General features: G+C 42.7%; 1 protein-coding gene across 3 annotated transcripts in view; it reads left to right on the forward strand.

Moving 5' to 3' along the window:
- Nucleotides 1-16,718, forward strand: part of ARHGAP26 (Rho GTPase activating protein 26) — a 369,115-nt gene that overhangs the window by 270,034 nt on the left and 82,363 nt on the right. The window lies entirely within an intron of this gene.

Raw genomic sequence — 16,718 nt, forward strand, 5'->3', positions numbered from 1 at the left:
GTGTGCCCAGACTCCACCCATGTTTCTTATTGTTTATTGTAAAAATCTAATATTCTGCATTATCTCATAGATTCTAAGCCTATCTTCCAACTAGTCATCATTGCAAATAGGCGTCTGTTTATAGAATAGCAGGTAACTGGAATATTACATTTACACATATAAGTGCGCACTTGAAGGGCAACTCTGTAATTACATTTATTATGGTTATGCACATCTTGTGCAGATAAGTGTAGCACACACTGTTCTGTAAGGTACTGCTTAGCTGCATGGGGGCGTAACATAGCTAGGACATTTACTTCTGCCGTTGACCTGCCGTAAGTGATCGTGCCAAACTCTAAGCACACCAGTGAGGGCTGGTATTCTGTATTGACGCCTATGCACAGATATTGTTGTAGTATAGAAGCTCCCCTGTGCAGCATCGGGGCGCCCTGTTATAGAATCACTCCCCATAGGCTTGTATATTTCAGCATTCCGGTCTGCATTCTACAGCTAATCGCAAAGATATCGTCACCTTCCTTTTAAATCTACCTCTTCAAAAACAATATGAATAAACATCACCAAAACTCTACAGCTGAACACAAAAGCTACCACTACCTTTTCCTCTTCAAATCTGTCTCTTCAAAAACTCTGTGAATAACCACACGAACTATATAGATAACCTCTCCACATTGCACAACAGTATTGTAACTCCACCAAAATGTAAATTGTAAGCCACTTTGAAGCAAAACCTGATTCTGGGTAACAGTGGGATACAAGAATGGATAAATAAAAATAAATGTATGTGTATTCTTGGTGCATACATGTTGGCACCTTCTTTATTGATTTACCCCCACTGTGTGCAATAAAAATAAATTTGAGAAATGACCCCCCCCCCACCAAAAAAAAAAAAAACCCCATCTGTAACTCGGGAAAATATTGGAATATCCAAAATCAACCACATATTTTTGACAACACATATCCCTACTGAGTAGGTGTTCCCTGGAGAAAAGACAATTCTCTACAGATCCAGCACATGGGCTTAGTTTTCAGCACCTCACAGAAGCAGGAGACTGCAGCAGTGGGTCTTTGTGAGCGCATGTGGCGTCCGACATGCCTCTCCCCTTCTTGATATAGCATGAGCGCTGGGTGTGGGAAGTAGTTGGGCATGATGCACATGGCCCATCTTGGTCCTCATCCTCTTAAGCCACCTCCTTTTGAGTTCATTCAGCCTCCAGTGGCAATTTCGGTGCTTGCCTCACTTTTCTGTAGCCAATAGAGGGGCCCTTTTACTAAGCTGCATAAGCGTCTACGTACGCCAATTTGGAGTTACCACCTGGCTACCGCTTGGCTCTTGTGGTAATTTCATTTTTGGCATGCATCCAATACTCGCGTCCGAAAAATATTTTTTATTTTCTGGTGCACGTCTGCTATGCATGCCAAGTGGCATTTGACGCGCATAGGTCATTACTGCCCGGTTAACACGTGAGACCTTTCTGCTAAGTCAATTTCTGGTGTTAAGGTCTCAGACCCAAAATGGACGCGCGCCAATTTAAATTTTGCCGCACGTCCATTTTCGGCAAAAATGTTTAAAACCCCATTTTTTGCAGGCACGCTGAAAAATGGATCTGTGCGCGCCCAAAACATGTGCCTACACTACTGCAGGCCATTTTTCAGCGCAAAGGACCCCTGAGTCCCCTCCCTTGACCACACTACTTGCTGCATGGTGATAAGTGATCTGCGTAGCATTTTTGAAAATGAAGGTGTGCCTTCGCCTTGAAGCGCTTGGGAAACACTGCCTTCTGCAACAGACTCACAGAGCAGATGTTGTGGGGTCTATGTTGCTTTTCAGACAGATAAGCAATGTTGTGATCAATGTATGCTGATTGTTTTTTGGCAGGGGGGGGGATGCGGCTGAATAGATAAGCTCTTTTATTATTCCTGTGATTTCCCTTTTAGCAAAGCTATAACAACTCTTATTTGTAATAAAGTGACATATTGACCAGCACAGCAGTTTCACTACATTTTTTGTTGTAAAGGCAGATTTTGCTGGAGCAGATGCTCTGTATGACAACTCAAATTGATGACTTCCAGTTTGCTTAAGAGGGAGTCCGTGCCTTTTTTTTTTTTTTTAATTTGAAATATATTTTTGGAAGTGCATAAGTGGCCACATCCTCTTAAGATGTATTCTTTCATTGTATCAGAAAAGAAGTGCCGTCTCTATGAGCTTAGAGCTCTGATTCTCATGGGGGACCCCCAGTCAGTCTGGTTTTCAGGATATCCTCAAGAAAAGTGCTTGCAAATCTGTCTTGTGCTTATTCAACGTGGATATCCTGAAAACCAGACTGGCTAGGGGATACTGCAGGAAAGCTTGATAATCACTGCTTTAGAGGGTCTCTTATTTTTCAATTTTTTTACACAGTACTAAAAAAAAAAAAAGAGATTGACTAGGAATCATCACAAAGTCCACCCACATCAATGAGAAGAAGGAGAGAGAATACAAGAAGATAATCCGAGAAAATTAACTATCTTAGTTTTCTTATTAAACCTGGAATATCATGACCATAATAACAAAAATGATTATTGGATTCATTTTTTTTTGTAGAGAGGTGTGGTAGCCGTGTTAGTCCACTCTTAAAGGTTATCAATAGAAATAAAAAAAAATAAAACATGGAAAAGAAAATAAGATGATACCTTTTTTATTGGACATAACTTAATAATACATAACTTAATTATTATCAAGAAATGTATTAAGTTACTACTACTACTATTTAGCATTTCTATAGCGCTACAAGGCGTACGCAGCGCTGCACAAACATAGAAGAAAGACAGCTTACAATCTAATAGACAAAAAGTAAGCAAATCAAATCAATTAATGTGTACAGGAAGAAGGAGAGGAGGGTAGGTGGAGGCGAGTGGTTACAAGTGGTTACGAGTTTAAAGCAATGTTAAAGAGTGGGCTTTCAGTCTAGATTTAAAGGTGGCCAAGGATGGGGCAAGACGTAGGGGTGTTTATTCCAGGCGTAGGGTGCAGCGAGACAGAAGGCGCGAAGTCTGGAGTTGGCAGTAGTGGAGAAGGGAACAGATAAGAAGGATTTATCCATGGAGCGGAGTGCACGGGAAGGGGTGTAGGGAAGGACGAGTGTGGAGAGATACTGGGGAGCAGCAGAGTGAGTACATTTATAGGTTAATAGAAGAAGTTTGAACAGGATACGAAAACGGATAGGGAGCCAGTGAAGCAACGAGGAGAGGGGTAGTATGAGTAAAGCGACCCTGGCGGAAGACGAGACGGGCAGCAGAGTTTTGAACCGATTGGAGAGGGGTGAGGTGACTAAGTGGGAGGCCAGCAAGAAGCAGATTGCAGTAGTCTAAACGAGAGGTGACAAGGGTGTGGATGAGGGTTTTGGTAGAGTGCTCGGAAAGAAAGGGGCGGATTTTATGGATGTTGTAAAGAAAGAAATTACAGGTCTTGGCGATCTGTTGGATATGAGCAGAGAAGGAGAGAGAAGAGTCAAAGATGACCCCAAGGTTTTGAGCTGAGGAGACAGGGAGAATGAGAGAGCCATCAACAGAAATAGAAAACGGGAGGAGTGGAGAGGTGGGTTTGGGGGGAAAAATGAGAAGCTCGGTTTTGGTCACGTTTAATTTCAGGTGGCTTTGAGACATCCAGACAGCAATGTCAGACAAGCACGCTGAAACTTTGGTTTGGATGCAAGGTGAGATATCAGGGGTAGAAAGGTAGATTTGGGAGTCATCAGCATAGAGATGGTAGGAAAAGCCATGGGATGAGATTAATGAACCAAGGGAAGAAGTGTAGATAGAAAAGAGGAGGGGACCAAGAACAGAACCCTGAGGTACGCCGACAGGCAGAGGGATAGAAGTAGAAGAGGATCCACCAGAGTGAACACTAAAGGTGCGGAGGGAGAGGTAGGAAGAGAACCAGGAAAGGACAGAGCCCTGGAATCCAAGTTATGTCCAATAAAAAAAGGTATCATCTTATTTTCTTTTCCATGTTTTATTTTGTTTGATTTCTATTTTTTTTTTTAATATGTCATAGCAAAAAATATCTAAAGTATGACCTTTTTCATAACAGCTATGTTTTTTTTTTATTTTGAGAGGTTTTTTTGATAGTGCTATGCACAAAAGCGCTAGAATGATACAACAATCAAATATTTTTAAAAAGTCAAATATTACAGTATTTTAGGTCAGGCTCCACTAGACCATTCCAAATTTTCTCTTAGGGGTCCTTTTACTAAGGTGCGCTGAAAAATGGCCTGTGTATTGGATGCACACAGGTCCATTCTTCAGCGTGCTTTTTTGAAAATTCTTTATTTTGAAAGAGAAAAGCACCCAAAAAGTGTCATAAAGCACCATTTGGACAAATTTCTTCTCAAAACATCCAAATTGGTATTTTTGAAATCTGTTTTGCAGACGTCAATCTATGCATTTTGTCTGCAGTGCATCCAAATCACAAGGGAGTATGTCGGGGGGGGGGGGGGGGGGGGTGTGTTTTGAAAGCAGGATTAGGGCCAGGGAGTGACTTGACCATTAGGCCACCTGATGCAGGAGCCTCAGGCGGTACTCTTTCAGGAGTGGCATCTTCCCCCCCCCCCCTTCCTCCACCCCTTCCCTGATTTATCTTCTTTTTATGTTTTTTAAAAGCTGGCAGCAGTATCGATTCCCATACACTGCCCTGCCGCTGGCACCCATCACTTCCCTTTACTGCGGTCGCCTCTCTGATGTTACTTCCTGTTTCTTCAGAGGTGGCCGCGGTACAGAAGAGGCTGGTGCCAGCGACAAGGCAGCGTTTGAGAATTGCTGCTGCTGTCTTTTAAAAAAACATAAAAAGAAGATAAAATCGATGAACGGGATGGAGTTATTTTACCACAAGTCGGGTTATTTTAGCACAGGGGATGGGCGGAGATGGAGGAGATTACTTGTGGGGATGGAGGAGATTGCAGTGGGGACAGGCAGGGATGGGTGAAATTTCTGTTCCCATGTAACTCTCTCGTTGAAACTGCAGAGCTCACTTTTTAAAATGATTTCTCTGGCAGCTTTTATGCAGGTGTCTGCCTATGTATGGTGTGGGTTGTGTGCTTTCCAGCTACTCCCTGTGTCCCACAGTAACTATACAGTTGGTGCATGTTCAGGGAAGTACCACAGTGAAAATGCAAATGTTCCTCTCATTCAGAAAGTCTTTTAGTGATGGTGGAAATGTAATGTGCAGACTTTAGTCTCTCTCTTTCTATCAAAATCCCATGACAGTTCCTTTAACTGTGTGTGTGTGTGGGGGGGGGGGGGGGGGGGGTGTTTATGTAGCTTGTTTACTTTTTTATTTATTTATAAAGGTAACTTTATTGTATAAATGGGATACATCCAGAAAAAGAAAACGGCAAACTCGCTATAAAAGGCAGTTAACAATCCCACTCATGCACAGCACAACACAAACAAACTTGTGGTACCTTCAATTTTTAAGAAACAGAAGGGAAATAATCACTGAATACAAATAGTAACCAACCTGCCCTCCTTCCCGAAGAACACACCACCCCTCCACACCACCAAACACATCAGAAAATAACCAACATTAAACATCCCAAGAAACTAGTGAACAGAATCAAGCAAAGGTGACTATACTTTCTCCCATTTATACAGGGTCCGACGCTGGTCCGCTAAAAGTTTCTCCATTTCACAAATATACCATAACATTATACCATTTAGTCAGTAAAGGACAACTGGGTTGCTTCCAGGTCCAGATATTTGTAATGCGAGCTGCATTGAAGCACTACTTCACAAACAGATGGCCATCTCATTGGGCTCCCGGAAGAGATTTGTTAAAAAGAAAAATAGCAGGGTGTAGCTTGTTTACTTTTCAAACGTAAACTGTTGCAAAGATCGGAATATTTTAGCTGCTATCATTCTGCTAAGTACGTTGGTTACAGTTAGTTGAATGTTTTCCCTATGACAAAGTAAGAGTTACAGGAAAGAAAAGAGCACTTATAGTCAACACTTCAGCTAGTGGGGATAGAATTGACTTTCAGATTGGTATTTGCTTGCTGCTCTAATAGGAATGGCTATAAAATCTGAAGCTATCATAGAGGCTGGTATGTACTTTTTTCTTTCACATCTTTGGGAGGGGGTCAGTGACCACTGGGGCAGTAAGGGAGGCCATTTCTTTAATCCTCCAGTGGTCATCTGGTCATTTAGGGCACTGTTTTATTTGTGGCTTAGTCATTATTAAACCAGGTCTAGCTCAAAACATCTTAGTTTTAGTCCTAGAGGTTTTTGCTTTGTTCCATTATGCAGAAAAACGGCTAAGTGTTAGGAATGCCCGAATCCCCCCCAACACCCCCAACACATCCCCTTGCGATTTGAATGCACTGTGGATGAACAGCATAGAAAAACGTTTAGAAAATGTGTTTCGAAAATAGCGATTTGAACGTTTTGGCAAGCAAAACATCCAAATGCTGTTTTATGCCACTTTTAAACGGTTTTCCTTTTTCAAAAATGAGACCCTAAATGTAATAAACCATAAATAATGGTAAATAAATTGCACAGGGCACAGATAGTCTATCAGATTTCCCTATGTATCCAGGGACAGCAGAATATCTTTTTGGTTGAAGGGGTCAAATATACCAATCTCCAGCCCTGCCCAAAGCTCTCAAATTGCTGATGCTGTGTAGAGCAATATATTGGTGGGTCATGGTTCCTGTGTCCTACTCCATTCCACTGCCTGTGCATTTGCACAGGCTCATCTCGGTCTGGCTGTAGCCTGCCTTTTCTAGTGCAAAAGATCCTCTATGCTTCATAGTTTTCTTAAGTCTGTTATTTTATCATTTTCTTGGGATCCTCTGGGTACTTGCAACCCTGACTGGCCACTGTTGAAGCTGGGATTCTGGGCTTCATGGGCCTTGTTCCTAATGTTTTTTGTTATCTGATTTTCCCCAATATTATACTCCCTCTCACTATTGCTTGGCCACTGTAGTGACCTGAATCTACCAGCTTTGGATCTCAGCAGTACACACTGGACCCCAGAACACTGGCTAGTTGTTATTATCTAGTGTGAGTGTCTAGACTCTAACTTTTGATGACTGTGGCTGCCTCATGTGCAGCTGACATACAACAGAAGAACAAACCCTCATGTCAATCAATCAAGCACCAACGCAGCAAAGGTGACTGAAAAAAATATAGCCAGATGATGAAGAATATCAACAGTTTATTGGCATCCAAGACTCGACACACCAGCGCTTCAAAAATTGAAATATTTTTGGAGCCCTGGAAATGGCATGAGCTGGGGGAGGGAACTGCCACTGGGCTGCTGTAGTAGCCCAGCTGTACTTTTCTTTTAGCGAGCGGTAAGCCCGTGTTGGGCTTACCGCCGCTTCATAAAAGGTCCCCTTAGTCTGTAAACTGCTTTGTTCTGTACAGTAGTTAAAAGCAGTATGGTAAGTCTCTTCGAAATAAATATTTTAATTTGACACTGATGTGTTGTGTCTATTTTTTTGTTGTGTATGTTCTAATAATAGCCTGCATTGTTGATTTGGAAATAGTGGGTTATAAAGTTTGAAAATAAAAAGATAAATAAACTCCTCACGTAGCAGTGATGTATTTGGCTCTGTCATATTCCTTTGGTCATTCTTGTCTCCAGGATACAAATATTTGCATTCTTAAATGTAAACTTGCAGGACTTGGGGTTTGGAAAGTGCACCATTTTAGTATCCCTCCTCTGAACTGACATTACTCCCCATGAGCTTAGTGATTATGTAGTGTTCACTGCTGCCAACATGGGAACTAACTTGTGATCCATTAGCAAGTAATTGTCTCTCTCCCACCCTTCGGTCCACTTTTTTTGACCCTCTGTGACTTATTGGCCAAGAAAACATAGCCTGATTCCCAAACACTCGAGTCTTTCATCTGTCAGCTCCTCAGGCTGCAGCTTGTGCCAAAGTGCAAAGCTCATGGGGACAGCTGCTGGGTGAGTTATATAATGTTATATAACAAAGGTGGTTTCATCAGCCAGAATGTTGCTGAGTCATTTGATCACAAAGAACTGGTTATAAAAATAGTGTGCAAGCTATGTCTAATTCAGAATGCAGTCATGCGACTCTGTATCACTCCACTGCAGAACACAAATCCATGCTGTTCCATATATAGTAAGGTTCTGGGATGTTTTAGATGGACCCCCTATTGATGAGCTGACTAGGCAGTTTGCAATAACACAATAACTGTAGCTACGTAATGCAAGGTTCCACATTAGGAGTCACCGACCAGGAAAGGGATCTAGGTGTCATTGTTGATGGCACGTTGAAACCCTCTGCTCAGTTTGCGGCGATGCCGGCTAAGAAAGCAAATAGAATGTTAAGTATTATTAGGAAAGGAATGGAAAACAAAAATGAGGATGTTATAATGCCTTTGTATCGCTGCATGGTATGACCACACGTCGAATATTGTGTGCAGTTCTGGTCACCGCATCTCAAAAACAATATGGTGGAATTAGAAAAGGTACAGAGAAGGACGACGAAAATGATAAAGGGGATGGGACGACTTCCCTATGAGGAAAGACTAAAGTGGCTAGGGCTCTTCAGCTTGGAGAAGAGACGGCTGAGGGGAGCTATGATAGAGGTCTATAAAATGAGTGGAATGGAATGGGTAGACGTGAATCAATTGCTGAATATTGGGTCCAATGTTTATTGGTATTTTTGTAGCAGAGGTACTTAATTTTGGGTGGGTGGGAAGAATCCACTTGAATTAAATCTGTGTAGCTAAGAGATCATTAACGTGGAAGAGGTTAAAATTAAGAAAGGGGAAAAAAAAGAATGGAAGATCCAAGACTGTCTAGGGGAGGAGTGAAAGAGTTCTAGGGGCAGTGGTATTTTTCTGATATTTATTCAATAAATACATTTTTTTTGTAGCAGTGAGTGTTATATTGGTGTAACTTTGTTGGTGTAATAGCGTTTAAGTTATGAGACCTGAAGTAGTTGTTTAGTTTTATTATTTTTATTTATGTTTTGATGGTATGTTTTATTTTTTATTTCATTTTTGTATTGTAATATGTTTGTAAGTTGATGATTGTGAGAATTATATATGTTACCTTTGAATCTGCCTAGTTTTTAGTCAGAATAGAAATGAGTAAATAAATAAAATCTAAATTCAAAGGCTTACCTGTATAATTCAGCATTTGCAAAGACATGCACTGGATGATTGAATGTGACATTAAATGCAGGCTGTTATTGAAGTGAGAAGCAATGTTCTGTAAGTACTGTTCTATTGCATTCTGGTTCTTTTCCTTCTTGCTTCCATTCTCTCTACCGCAGTGACTTTAACCCTACAGTATATGGTAGGGATCAGTCATGAGTTAAGTTTAATCATCTCTCCTAAGCCTTAGGTGTCCAACCATAGAGTTGGAAAGAGTATCAGTTCCATAAGGAAGCTGTGATCTGCCCGCACAGAGGCAAGCTTTTTCACTTGATTGATATTCTGACATAGTAAAATAAATTCTTGCCACTTAACTGACTGTTCTCCAGTTCTGTCAAAGACTGTAAAAGCAGCCTTGCGATTAGCTGGTCCTCAAAGAGATATGTAAATGAACTTAATGGCCATGATATCATTAGCAGCCCATAAGTCTTCATACTCATCAGCCAATTAGGTTGATCCATTTTAACTAAACTCTTTATAACCAGAGTGATTTACTAATCATTTAAATTGAAGAGGCTTTTTCATGTGAAATAATCTTGCCGTGCAGGAATTAAAATATCTTGGCTTAGCCTTGTAACCTTACAACAGCTTAGGTAGGTAATTATCTCAAGATAAATTACTGTCCCCTTATGCCTCATCACCACTCACTTGCTTCATCTAAATGCTTCAGGGATACCTCTGTGTCCCAGCCTCCTGCTAGCCGTGGAAGAGAACTTGAGACAGATTTCTGAATTGATTGACAATCTGCCCGAATTGGAATTTGCTGGGTGCCAACCAACCATATGTTGGTGTTTTACAGTTCAAGGATATTATATCAAACAGAACTCCACTTCTTATGCCTGGGCAACCTTTCTCTGTCTCACTGTGTAGAAACTTGAGGTTTTGTTTTGTTTTTTTAAAGTTGTTCATGGTACTCTTTAAGTCTCTCATTGTAGCTGACATTAGCAAGAAGGCATCATGTGACTCAGGAGCTTTTATGATGCCGTTTGACTTTCTTGGTTAACATGGCAGCTTTCTAAACAATAACTTGAAAGTGAGATTTTCTGTTTTTATTAAAGGTCTGTATCGTTTGCCATATGAGCTTCTAAAATCTTCTCAAGTATGTGTTTGCAAAGGGAATAGAAAGAAAAGACCGCTGCGGCTCAGAAAAGAAGCCAGAGAAAAAGTAAGAACAAAAAGTGTAGAGATTAGGAAGTATAAACAAATGTAGAAAGACAAAAACAGGGAAAATTATGAGGAAAAACAGAGGGAGGCAGGAGGGGCAGATAGACAGGCTAAGGCTCAAAGTGGCATAGCTAGATGGGGCCACGGGGGCTTGGGCCCCCAGAGATTAAGCCCTGGCCCCCTCTACTTTTGGACCCCCCCAGCTGCCTACTCCCCCCCCTGCCGCCGCCGCTGCTGCTGCCGCCAGATACCTTTGCTGGCTGGGGTCCCCAGCCTCGACTCCGGCGCCTTCGCTGATGATATGTTTCTGACTCCTGACGTCCTGCATTCACGACCTGCACATACAGGGCTACATACAGACCCCCCCCCCCCCCTGCCAAGGTCTGGCTATGCCCTGCCTCAAACAGAGAAGTATGGGGTAAATTCTATATAGGTCACTAAAAGTGCCAAAAAACTGGGCACTGAGCCAGTATTCTATAATGGCAGACGTGTGCACCAGACTACTATAGAATACTAGTAAAACATACCCGTTTCTGACACAAATGAAACGGGCGCTAGCAAGGTTATCCTTCGAGTCCCGTCCCTCCCCCCTCCTCTCCGAGTTGCATGCCCCCTCCCTCCCCTCCCCTCTGAGTTCCATGCCCCCCTCTCCTCCGAGTTCCATGCCCCCCTCCCTCCCTCACTCCCTCTCCTCTCCTCCCCTCCGAGTTCCATGCCCCCCACTCTTCTCAGAGTTCCAGACCCCCCGCGCCTCCCTCCCTCTCTCTCTCTCCCCTCCAAGTGGCAGCCCGACCTGCTTTGCACGCCCTCTTCTCCCAGTCCTCCGCCTGCCCCTCGCCTTCCTGCATGCTGGCCTGAATTTAAAAGTTCTTACCTTGGGGTCCGGCGGCAGCAGTGAAAGTCGAGCAGGCATGGCACTTCAGCCTGCCTTCCCTTCTGTCTCAGCTCTGCCTCTGGTCCAGCCCTCATTTCCTGTTTCTGGAAGGGCGGGACCAGAGGCAGAGCTGAGACAGAAGGGAAGGCAGGCTGAAGCGGGGAGAGAGAGAGGGAGGGAAGCGCGGGGGTCTGGAACTCGGAGGAGAGGGGGGCATGGTTGGGAGGAGAGGGAGGGAGGGGGCGGGCCTGGAACTCGGAGGACACGGGGGGAAGGAGGGGGGGGCGATTCTCCCGTGATTGCATCCTCACCTCCAACGTTCTGTGGCTGGCTGGTGCTGGTTTCCTTTCCCTCTCATTGATCCACCCTCTGACGTCATCATGTTCAGACACGAGGGTGGACCAATGGGAATTGTGTTATGAACCCAGGCATCCAGACGCAGAACATTGGAGGTGCAAATTATTATATAGGATAAGTCCGCAGTTACGTGCCAAACTTAGCTGCAACCATTTACCATAGTAACATAGTACATGACAGCAGATAAAGACCTGTACGGTCCATCCAGTCTACTCAACAAGATAAACGCATTACATATGGTATGATCATACGTATACCTGATCTAGATTTATTCTTGCCATTTTTAGGGCAAAGACCGTAGAAGCCTGCCCAGCCCTGGTCTTGTTCTAAAATTTCTGAAGTTGTTGTCAAAGCTCCTGAACAGTTCCACTCCAGTCCATCCAAATCTATTCAGCCTCCATCAGGGCACAGACTGTAGAAGTCTGCCCAGCACCGGCTTTCCTACTTAATCTCCGCCAAGCTTCTTTGGATCTGATCCTTCTAAACAGGATTCCTTTGTGTTTGTCCCATGCATTTTTGAATTCTGGTACAGTTTGCATCTCTACCACCTCCTCGGGAGTGTTATATTGGTGTAACAGCCTTTAACTTATGAGACCTGAAGTAGTTGTTTAATTTTATTATTTTTATTTGTGTTTTGATGGTATGTTTTAATTTTTATTCCATTTTTGCATTAAAATATGTTGATGATTGTGAGAATTATATACGCTATCTTTGAATCTGCCTAGTTTTTAGTCAGAATAGACATGAATAAATAAAACCTAAATTCAAAAGCCTATCTGGACACCTTCAATTATACAGGTAGGCTTTTGAATTTAGGTTTTATTTATACTAATAATAGTGGGTGGAAAAAGCCTCAAAGAGCTCCATGGAAACCCCTTCAGAGCTAAAGACTCTTCATCACTGGCAAAAAAAACCACTCCATGTATATAAGTGTAACAGTCCACATATACAATGAAAAAATTTACAGCTTTCTAAATGGTATAGACACAATCAAAGTGCACTTATCCAGCTAAGCAGAAAAGTTTTTGTCAGACGTTGGCCAGTGTTTTGCGCTGTTGTCACAAGGTTCTGGGGCTTGATGGAACGCCGTTTATAGAATTGTGCTCATTTTTTAGCACCCAAACTTGGATGCCATTTAATGAATCCAGTCCGATATGCATTGGTGTAAATATGCATGCACATATATTTAATCTCAAGCAGATCAGCTTCACCTCAGACCTCAGCGGTGCTGCTCACCAATATGTTTCCATTTCTTCACGCATTCAAGCATTCTTGGGATTGAGTTGAAAGTTTGGCATTTGCTTTCCTAATTCATGTATTTAATGTCATCTTGTTTTCTCCACCTCTGGCTCCAGATGGTCTGAGGCAGGTTTGCAACCACATTAAAATTACATTTCTGTGTATATGGATTTTTTTTGGGGGGGGTCCTAAGCAAATTTATACTCTGCTTTTTCTACAAGCGAGATTTTCTTATACTGGTAAGTGTCTTATAGATGTCATTAATACCTTAAAATTTGGTGCTATGAGAATAAGGAAAGAAATACTCCTTTTCAGCAATGAATTACTCAAATTGCTGAACCATGTCTTTGCCCTGCTTCTCTTGGCAGATTATAACTTCAGACTTAAGAGCAAGATATCTGAATGCTGGATGTTCAGGCTGTGATTGGTAACAAAGGAAAGTCCATATTGTCTCTTACAATACTTGCAAAACCGGGAGAGAGTCCTCTATTCATACTGTTGATGGCTGAGAGCAGTTTCTCAGTTTAAATTGTAAGCAAAGTGAATATCTTTATAGGTTTGAGAAGACCTTGAAGTCGCAGTTACCTCAGCTGAAAGTGCATTATTGTTAATGAATGTTAACTTTCTAGGACCAGTAAATGTCATAGGAGTCAATACCCATCCTACATAAGTACATAAGTAATGCCATACTGGGAAAAGACCAAAGGTCCATCGAGCCCAGCATCCTGTCCCCGACAGTGGCCAATCCAGGTCAAGGGCACCTGGCAAGCTACCCAAACGTACAAACATTTTATACATGTTATTCCCGAAATTGTGGATTTTTCCCAAGTCCATTCAGTAGCGGTCTATGGACTTGTCCTTTAGGAAACCGTCCAACCCCTTTTTAAACTCTGCCAAGCTAACCGCCTTCACTACGTTCTCCGGCAACGAATTCCAGAGTTTAATTACGCGTTGGGTGAAGAAATATTTTCTCCTATTTGTTTTAAATTTACTACACTGTAGTTTCATCACATGCCTCCTAGTCCTCGAACTTTTGGAAAGTACTACTACTACTACTATTTAGTATTTCTATAGCGCTACAGGGCATATGCAGCGCTGCACAAACATAGAAGATAGACAGTCCCTGCTCAAAGAGCTTACAATCTAATAGACAAGAAATAAAGTAAGCAAATCAAATCAATTAATGTGTACAGGAAGGAGGAGAGGAGGGTAGGTGGAGGTGAGTAGTTACAAGTGGTTACGAGTCTAAAGCAATGTTAAAGAGTGGGCTTTCAGTCTAGATTTAAAGGTGGCCAAGGATGGGGCAAGACGTAGGGGCTCAGGAAGTTTATTCCAGGCGTAGGGTGCAGTGAGACAGAAGGTGCGAAGTCTGGAGTTGGCAGTAGTGGAGAAGGGAACAGATAAGAAGGATTTATCCATGGAGCGGAGTGCACTGGAAGGGGTGTAGGGAAGGACGAGTGTGGAAAGATACTGGGGAGCAGCAGAGTGAGTACATTTATAGGTTAGTAGAAGAAGTTTGAACAGGATGCGAAAACGGATAGGGAGCCAGTGAAGCGACTTGAGGAGAGGGGTAATATGAGTAAAGCGACCCTGGCGGAAGACGAGACGGGCAGCAGAGTTTTGAACCAACTAGAGAGGGGAAAGGTGACTAAGTGGGAGGCCAGCAAGAAGCAGATTGCAGTAGTCTAAACGAGAGGTGACAAGGGTGTGGACGAGGGTTTTGGTAGAGTGCTCAGAAAGAAAGGGGCGGATTTTACGGATGTTGTAAAGAAAGAAACGACAGGTCTTGGCGATCTGCTGGATATGAGCAGAGAAGGAGAGAGAAGAGTCAAAGATGACCCCAAGGTTTCGAGCTGAGGAGACAGGGAGAATGAGAGAGCCATCAACAGAAATAGAAAACGGGGGGAGTGGGGAGGTGGGTTTGGGGGGAAAAATGAGAAGCTCGGTTTTGGTCATGTTTAATTTCAGGTGGCGTTGAGACATCCAGACAACGATGTCAGACAAGCACGCTGAGACTTTGGTTTGGATGCAAGGTGAGATATCAGGGGTAGAAAGGTAGATTTGGGAGTCATCAGCATAGAGATGGTATGAAAAGCCATGGGATGAGATTAATGAACCAAGGGAAGAAGTGTAGATAGAAAAGAGGAGGGGACCAAGAACAGAACCCTGAGTTACGCCGACAGGCAGAGGGATGGAAGTAGAAGAGGATCCACCAGAGTGAACATTGAAGGTGCGGAGGGAGAGGTAGGAAGAGAACCAGGAAAGGACAGAGCCCTGGAATCCAAGTGAGGACAGGGTATCGAAAAGTATGCTGTAATCGACAGTGTCAAAAGCGGCGGAAAGATCAAGAAGAATGAGGATGGAATAGAGACCTCTGGATTTAGCCAGTAATAGGTCATTGGAGGCTTTAGTGTGAACAGACGCTTCACATCCACCTGTTCCACTCCACTCATTATTTTATATACCTCTATCATGTCTCCCCTCAGCCATCTCTTCTCCAAGCTGAAAAGCCCTAGCTTCCTTAGTATTTCTTCATAGGGAAGTCGTCCCATCCCCGCTATCATTTTCGTCGCCCTTCATGGCACCTTTTCCAATTCTACTATATCTTTCTTGAGATGCGTTGACCAGAATTGAACACAATGCTCAAGGTGTGGTCGCACCATGGAGCAATACAACGGCATTATAACAGCCTCACACCTGTTCTCCATACCTTTCCTAATAATACCCAAAACATATCCTGAACTCAAAGTACTTCAGGTTCATCTTTCAATCAATATTTGAGTTTGGAATCTTTTAGCAAAGGGGAAGCTGAGTTTCCGAGGACAGTCTGTGAATTACAGCTGCTATAGACTTCTGAGGGTCCCTGTACAGGCAAGCAAGGACTTTGCAATCAGCCAAGTTAAATCATTGTGGGCAATTGTTAATGGGTTTCCAAGCCTGTCTTCCCTTCCAAATTTCAGATGGCATTATCAATAATGCTAATAAACTGTGAATCAGACTGAAAGCCTTCTGGGAACCATTCACCTTGAATGCCTCAGTGTATCCAGTTTTTACAATCTTTGGAATTGCCTTTGTAATCACTGCCTTCAATACAAGCTTTTCTATGCTGGCTGGTCTCCAGTGCACGTAGACATAGCATAAGTTCAGACCTTCGGTACTCCGTATAACATGGATGTACCTGTGTTACGTGTGGTTGAAAAAAAGTCTAAGCTAAGTTCTGGGTGTGCTGTTGATTGTCTCAAAGTCATGTAGTGCCTAGAATTATATGTAGTCTGTAAACTGCCCTGGCTGTTACGTACAGAAGAGCAGTATAGCAATAAATGTAAATTGTTCTACCCGGACATCATAAGAGGATGCACATAGGAAGGAATTTTATAGGAAAGAACCTGGACCCATCCTAAACCAGACCACAATTATGGAAGTGAATTGGTTTAGATAGAGTTGAGGAATGTATGATACAAACAAGAGAGAGAGATCTGTGAGAGTCTAGGCTTGGTTTTCAAGTAAAACCAATATATAGAGAAATTTCACATCTGGAGAGAGAACCCCTACTTCAATAATATGATGCCTGATCTGTAATACCCATTGCAGTTTGGTGATGCACTTTGTTGTGAACAGTGATGAACCAGCTTAGACAAGGGGTGGGATGGGGGGGGGGGGGGGATCACTGCACTCCTTACAAATAATTTAGGAAAGAGTATATAGAAAACTAATGCATTTGCCCCCAAAAATGGCAAGACTCCTAAAGAGTAAACGCCACTTTGCTGATCTGGATTAGCAATACAGATATACAACTATGACGATAATCATGTTTGAATGGAGCACATCACCAGCAACATAGACATGTTCTAGTAAAAGGGGGGGGGGGCATTCATGTTAGAGGCTTTTGATATCTGAGGTTCAGTTTATTTGACAT

The sequence above is a fragment of the Microcaecilia unicolor genome, chromosome 8 (genome assembly GCF_901765095.1).
Source record: "Microcaecilia unicolor chromosome 8, aMicUni1.1, whole genome shotgun sequence".
NCBI classification, from domain to species: Eukaryota; Metazoa; Chordata; class Amphibia; order Gymnophiona; family Siphonopidae; genus Microcaecilia; species Microcaecilia unicolor.